General features: G+C 56.4%; 1 protein-coding gene across 1 annotated transcript in view; it reads left to right on the top strand.

Annotated features, from left to right (window-relative positions):
* The window catches only part of LOC120917996 (cadherin-1-like), a 69,282-nt gene that overhangs the window by 6,841 nt on the left and 56,441 nt on the right, over positions 1 to 6,000 (top strand). The gene's annotated exons all lie outside the window — the stretch shown is intronic.

The following is a 6,000-nucleotide window of genomic DNA, read 5'->3' as shown; positions in this document are numbered from 1 at the left end:
GGGGTGACGCCGAGAAGCTCCTGGGACACGTATAATTCCGGGACAATAATTCCGGGACGGCTTTCCTTCTCCTATCTTTTCCTGTTGGAAGGCTGTAGACGGCTATCAGGAGGAGGGCTGACTGGGGGGCTCTATAACCTCTTCTATGACTGGGGGGCTCTCTCTTCAGGAGGAGGGCTGACTGGGGGGCTCTCTCTTCAGGCGGAGGGCTGACTGGGGGGCTCTCTCTTCAGGAGGAGGGCTGACTGGGGGGCTCTCTCTTCAGGAGGAGGGCTGACTGGGGGGCTCTCTCTTCAGGAGGAGGGCTGACTGGGGGGCTCTCTCTTCAGGAGGAGGGCTGACTGGGGGGCTCTCTCTTCAGGAGGAGGGCTGACTGGGGGGCTCTCTCTTCAGGAGGAGGGCTGACTGGGGGGCTCTCTCTTCAGGTGGAGGGCTGACTGGGGGGCTCTCTCTTCAGGAGGAGGGCTGACTGGGGGGCTCTCTCTTCAGGTGGAGGGCTGACTGGGGGGCTCTCTCTTCAGGAGGAGGGCTGACTGGGGGGCTCTATAACCTCTTCAGGAGGAGGGCTGACTGTTGGGCTCTCTCTTCAGGAGGAGGGCTGAGTGGGGGGGCTCTCTCTTCAGGAGGAGGGCTGAGTGGGGGGCTCTCTCTTCAGGAGGAGGGCTGAGTGGGGGGCTCTCTCTTCAGGAGGAGGGCTGACTGGGGGGCTCTATAACCTCTTCAGGAGGAGGGCTGACTGGGGGGCTCTCTCTTCAGGAGGAGGGCTGACTGGGGGGCTCTCTCTTCAGGTGGAGGGCTGACTGGGGGGCTCTCTCTTCAGGAGGAGGGCTGACTGGGGGGCTCTCTCTTCAGGTGGAGGGCTGACTGGGGGGCTCTCTCTTCAGGAGGAGGGCTGACTGGGGGGCTCTATAACCTCTTCAGGAGGAGGGCTGACTGGGGGGCTCTCTCTTCAGGAGGAGGGCTGAGTGGGGGGCTCTCTCTTCAGGAGGAGGGCTGAGTGGGGGGCTCTCTCTTCAGGAGGAGGGCTGACTGGGGGGCTCTATAACCTCTTCAGGAGGAGGGCTGACTGGGGGGCTCTCTCTTCAGGAGGAGGGCTGAGTGGGGGGCTCTCTCTTCAGGAGGAGGGCTGACTGGGGGGCTCTCTCTTCAGGAGGAGGGCTGAGTGGGGGGCTCTCTCTTCAGGTGGACGGTTGGCATTCTTGAAGATTTGTTTACCTTTCCTTTGTTATCAGTGAAGGAGAGGCTCCTTTTCATAAGAAGTGGCCATTCAGGGGGGGGGGGGGGGGGGTAGTGAATATTCATGACGGTCATTAGAGGACTTCAGAGGAAGGAGAATAAAGTGTAACGCCGGATGATATTCTGCCGATCAGCGGAAAATCTTCTTCATCATTTTTCATTTCGGTGTAAAAACATTCGTTGATTTTTAGTGATGAGAAAATTTGAGGATCCAAATTGGAATTATTTTCATTTTCACAGTTTCTGAGATTTCTGTTCACAAAAGTCCAAAACTGAATGTTAAAAGAAAATGGGATTCTGAAGTATTTTCGTCTCTGAAAGTTCTGAGAATCTTTATTTCAATTTTCATGCAAATTTGTGTAAAAATGTCCGTCTTCAATGTATGTGATACGGGGGGGGGGGTTCGGGGATGGTGGGGGAGGGTAATGGTAATTGGTGAGGGGGGGGGGGCAGATTCCTGCAATGCCAACCACTGGAAGAACCATCAAGTTTTCTACTAATAGTCCTCCTCTGCCGAGTATGAACGCCATTGTTCACATAATACACAAAGTGCCGGGAAATGTTCACACAATGGGGGGTATTTACTAAGCGCAAATAGGCTGTGCACTTTACAAGTGCCATTGCTCTAGAGCAGGGGTGTGAAACTCAATTTCATGGTGGGCCGCATCAGCATTATGATGAGGGGCCGGTTGTATCTGTAAGATTAGATGTCCAGCTCAGCCCCTCCCCTTACATTAGATGTCAGGAGCCCCCCCCACCATCAGAAGTTGAGTCCCCCACTCTCCCTTACATCACAGTGCACCCCCTTTCCTTATGCTGCTGCTGGGAAGAAGCTGGATGCATTGCTTGAAAGCAGAAAGTAGGGGTCTGGAGGAGGACCAGAGGAGGGCTGCAGGAGAGGTGCAAGGGCCACAAGAAACGGACTGGAGGGCCGTCTTCTGGGGTCCCTCAGCAGCTGTCTCGGCTCCCCCTGCCTCAGCTAACCCCCCTCTGGGAAGCTCTCTCCCAAGGGGGCTAGCTTGGGGGTGTGCTCCCGAGTCCTGTAGTCGGCCTCCATAGCCACCAACTACAGGACTCGCCCCCGGCACCCGTGTCATTGGATTTGATTGACAGCAGCACGAGCCAATGGCTGAACTGCTATCAATCTATCCAATAAAGAGCCGAGAAGACCGGGCAGAGGAAGAGCGCGTTCACGACGCAGGACTTCCAGGGCTCAGGGAAGTAAAATGTGGGGTGGGGGAGGGGGCCGCAAATCATAAGACGTTTTTTTACCTTAATGCAAAAAAACATGAACCTTTACAACCCCTTTAAAAAGGAGATGAAGTGTCACTGCAAAGAATATCCAATCACATGCAAGGGGGAAAAAAACGGCATTTGTGCTTGCACGTGATTGGATGATGGAAGTCAGCAGAGCTTCCCCTCATTTACTAAGCTCTGGAGCAACTGCACTCCGCAAGGGGCACAGTCTTTTTTCCTTTAGTAAATACCCCCCAATGTTTCCAGCCTGATAATCACATTCTGTACCATTGCTGGTCATTGGAGGGCAGAGCCTAAGAAATGGAACTTCCAGCGACTGCTTCTCATTCCTATTCCTGGAAATATCGATCCGTAGACAAGAATCATTTCACTAACCCCCCCAATCCCGACCAATCCGTCCCCCCCCCATCCCGACCAATCCCCCCCCCCTGTGTGACTATAATAACGTCTTCTCAGAAAGGGAGCCATACACTGGGAAGACCCCATGCCGGCAGACGTTGGGTGGGGCGCTTGGTCTTGGGCCCCCCTGACCCCCCCGGGGGGGGAGGCGCGCCTCTTGTTTTGTGTCTCGCTGGCTTCTTCGTTTCTTTTCTCCACATTTTGAGAAAGAAGCTTTTTTCTAATTGCACTTGACTCTCTATAATGGAGGAGCTTCCGGGCGACTCCACATAATTGTATCAATAAAAGTGCTGAGTGCGGCTCCCGTGTGATCGGCATCCATAATTCAGAGGATGGAGGAGTCGATCAGACGTAGCGATCAGACGTTTGCTCGAAGACGGAGACTTTGTACGCGGGGGGGAGCGCGGCCCGCGGTTCTGGAGGAGATCCGGACCTTAGAAAAGTAACGACAGTGTTCTGGATACAATTTCTTTATAAGGAAAAGTTTATTGGGGTTTATAGAAGAACATTAATAACGATCCGATCCGATCACCAACGATCCGATCCGATCACCGACGATCCGATCCCCGACGATCCGATCCCCGACAATCCGATCACCGACGATCCGATCCGATCACCGACGATCCGATCCCCGACGATCCGATCCCCGACAATCCGATCCCCGACGATCTGATCACTGACAATCTGATTACCAACGATCCGATCCCCGACAATCCGATCCCCGACGATCTGATCACTGACAATCTGATTACCAACGATCCGATCACCGACGATCCGATCCGATCACCGACGATCCGATCCCCGACGATCCGATCCCCGACAATCTGATCCCCGACGATCTGATCACTGACAATCTGATTACCAACGATCCGATCACCGACGATCCGATCCGATCACCGACGATCCGATCCGATCACCGACGATCCGATCACCAGATCTCATATGAGGGGAAACGGGCCGATTTACCAGCAATTTCTAGCGGGAGATTCGATTTCCAGAAGACTGAGAGAATCTTTTTTTACATAAACAATAATAAGAGGCGGAGTTTGGATCAGAATCTTCCAGATATCCAAGGAGGCTTCCAGCCGGGTTCCATATATTCCGTCAGAAGGGGGAGGGGAAGTCCGTTATCTCACCAAAAAGATCGAATTCTGGGAAATTTCCATCCCGTGTGGGAAAAGGTTCACTTAGCAGAGCCACGGAGGTGAGGGAAACTCCCCATTCTAAAGTCTGATCTGTAGGATGGAGAATAATGGATACAATGTAAATATTTCAAGTGACATTGGAGGAGATGACCCTGGATATAATGTAGCGAAGACCATTACAATGTGGACTGTCCATTATCCAGCTTTCTCTATGGGGGGCGGGGGGGGGGGTTCCATTATCCAGCTTTCTCTATGGGGGGGGGGGGGGGGGGGGTTCTAGTACACGGCCTTGGACGTTCCATTATCCAGCTTTCTCTATGGGGGGAGGGGAGGGGGGGTTCCATTATCCAGCTTTGTCTATGGGGGAGGGGAGGGGGGGTTCCATTATCCAGCTTTCTCTATGGGGGAGGGGAGGGGGGGTTCTAGTACACGGCCTTGGACGTTCCATTATACGAGGCTGTGTCTCGCTGACACTCGGTAACGAGGAGCTAAAATAAGAAAAAAGTCAGCAGCTCGGTCACCGGGGCCGGTTCTTCGTCGCTGGGTCACCGGGGGCCGGTTCTTCGTCGCTGGGTCACCGGGGCCGGTTCTTCATCGCTGGGTCACCGGGGCCGGTTCTTCGTCGCTGGGTCACCGGGGGCCGGTTCTTCGTCGCTGGGTCACCGGGGGCCGGTTCTTCGTCGCTGGGTCACCGGGGCCGGTTCTTCGTCGCTGGGTCACCGGGGCCGGTTCTTCGTCGCTGGGTCACCGGGGCCGGTTCTTCGTCGCTGGGTCACCGGGGGCCGGTTCTTCGTCGCTGGGTCACCGGGGCCGGTTCTTCGTCGCTGGGTCACCGGGGCCGGTTCTTCGTCGCTGGGTCACCGGGGCCGGTTCTTCGTCGCTGGGTCACCGGGGCCGGTTCTTCGTCGCTGGGTCACCGGGGCCGGTTCTTCGTCGCTGGGTCACCGGGGCCGGTTCTTCGTCGCTGGGTCACCGGGGCCGGTTCTTCGTCGCTGGGTCACCGGGGCCGGTTCTTCGTCGCTGGGTCACCGGGGGCCGGTTCTTCGTCGCTGGGTCACCGGGGGCCGGTTCTTCGTCGCTGGGTCACCGGGGCCGGTTCTCCGCCGCTGGGTCACCGGGGCCGGTTCTTCGTCACCGGGGCCGGTTCTTCGCGGCTCGGTCACCCGGGCCGGTTCTTCGCGGCTCGGTCACCCGGGCCGGTTCTTCGTCGCTGGGTCACCGGGGCCGGTTCTTCGAGGCTCGGTCACCGGGGCCGGTTCTTCGCGGCTCGGTCACCCGGGCCGGTTCTTCGTCGCTGGGTCACCGGGGCCGGTTCTTCGTCGCTGGGTCACCGGGGCCGGTTCTTCGTCGCTGGGTCACCGGGGCCGGTTCTTCGTCGCTGGGTTACCGGGACCGGTTCTTCGCTGGATGTTGCTCCTCATACTTATTTGCATTGGGCAGAAGCGATGAGGGGGAGACTTGGACCCTGAGAACCGATCTCTTCTGATTTATTGGGGGGCGGTGGAGGACTGCGAGGGACACTTTGGCGCCGTCACCTGTTGGTTGTCACGTAGTCGGCCTTGGACGCTCCTCATTCTGCTTGTAATATATTAGTCACAGACCTGTGATGTCACCAGGATGTGTCCTCACCTCACTTTATATGGGAAGGTGACAGCTTCCAGCGCAGCCCTTTCCTCTCTGCACTTCAATGGAAGGGAACATATAGAATGAATCACCAACCAATCACGGCGGATCAGACTGAACACCATACACAGTGTACTGGGGGAGAGGATTTAGTCTCGGCTCACCCCGGGGGGGGCGACTTCTCGGGTGACTTTGTTGCCTCACAAGTCGCACTCCATGCTGTGCAAAGGTTCCGGCACTACTGGGGGCGACTTCAGAGCGACTTCATTACCTTCTATTATAGAAGTCGCTGAAACCGCGATGTGCCGGGTGGCCTCGGAGTCGGGCGCCTCGGTGTGAA

Source organism: Rana temporaria, chromosome 11 (assembly GCF_905171775.1).
Source record: "Rana temporaria chromosome 11, aRanTem1.1, whole genome shotgun sequence".
NCBI lineage: Eukaryota > Metazoa > Chordata > Amphibia > Anura > Ranidae > Rana > Rana temporaria.
This window is presented reverse-complemented; position numbering and strand designations above follow the sequence as displayed.